Source organism: Hyaena hyaena, unplaced genomic scaffold (genome assembly GCF_003009895.1).
Source record: "Hyaena hyaena isolate Hyena2069 unplaced genomic scaffold, ASM300989v1 scaffold_265, whole genome shotgun sequence".
Lineage (NCBI taxonomy): Eukaryota > Metazoa > Chordata > Mammalia > Carnivora > Hyaenidae > Hyaena > Hyaena hyaena.
In genome coordinates this window covers 1,131,907-1,133,190 of record NW_024080899.1, presented here as the reverse complement: position 1 = coordinate 1,133,190, position 1,284 = coordinate 1,131,907, and the positions used below count along the sequence as shown (strand labels likewise).

General features: G+C 47.6%; 1 protein-coding gene across 12 annotated transcripts in view; it reads right to left on the bottom strand.

Annotated features, from left to right (window-relative positions):
• The window catches only part of EBF3 (EBF transcription factor 3), a 116,005-nt gene that overhangs the window by 49,486 nt on the left and 65,235 nt on the right, over positions 1 to 1,284 (bottom strand). The gene's annotated exons all lie outside the window — the stretch shown is intronic.

Sequence of the window (1,284 nt, the reverse complement as noted above, 5' to 3'; positions counted from 1 at the left end):
CCCCCTGCACCCTGCCAACCCCCTGTACCCTGTCACCACCCAGCAACTCCACTTCTTCACGTTCCTGAAATCAAAGAGAAAATAGCAAAACCCACTTAAGTGGTTTTTTTTTTTCTTCTTTTTGGTTAAGAAGAGTCTTGACTTTCCTGGGAGTAAAAAGCCCCATTAATTGCTCGTGTACCAGAGCAAACAGCACAGGGCACACCCCCTGCCCGGGCGGCCACCCTAACACTCCGAGACACGGCTGCGGGTCAGGCAACAACCACTCGGGAGTCTCTGCGAACTCAGATAATGAACATTTCTCCGCGTATAAAATCCTTCATCAAAATGCTAGTGGCGTCACCTTGTAGTGCAGACGCTGCAACTTATAATTAATACACAACAGAACCTTTAACAAAACGAGCGCTCCCCCCGGCCGGACGGTACAACCTCGGCCTGGAGGGTCATGGCACGGGGGCCTCGGTGCCCGGCACCAGCCCGCTGTGGCCCGACGACGTGGCGACCCGGAGGGATGACCACCGCCACTGCCCCCCAGGACCCCCGGGACCCAGAGGGACTTCAAAATTTGAGGACAGGGATGACAGCCCCCTACCCCCAAGAGGCGTGTGACAGGCCCACAGAGCAGCCACCAGCCCGATCTGATCTCCGGTACGGCTGTAAGCTACCTTCAGCCAATTAGGTGAACTCCATCAGCTGGGCTAAAGAATATTTTTATCATTTGGAATAGACTATTTACCATTTGATAGGATACATTTCTCTCTTTACCTCTGGGATGCGCCACAGATGCTAACCAACTTCCCCTAACAATATTTAAATTGCTTACAAAGCCTCTCTAAATATTTGCCGTGTATTTAGCATGCCTAAGATTTGCCCGTTATCCCAAAGTCTTTTTGTTGTAAATTGCAATTTTACAACTTCATGCTCGTGATGTATTTTGACAAAGCCCTGCTGACACCCTCTATTGGCCTCCAAAGGCAAAATAGCTGATACTCCACGAGCCACCAGAGGACTCTCAATTTGTTGTGAGGCCGCTGCCACTTTGCCATCCTCAATCTGCATGGAAAAAGATTAAACATTCAATTTGTTACTTGATAGGCCACAAGGTTCGCCACTTACCATACAAATGGAGACCATTACTGTCGTTCCTCAGCTTGCTTGCCTGAGTATTTTATTATTTGTAATATTTACTTCAGGGAAATTATGATTCATGTCATATTTATCTTCATGAAAAATGAGCATCTAAATGGAAATCACCTTTTGAATGTACCAGGATATAGTGTAATA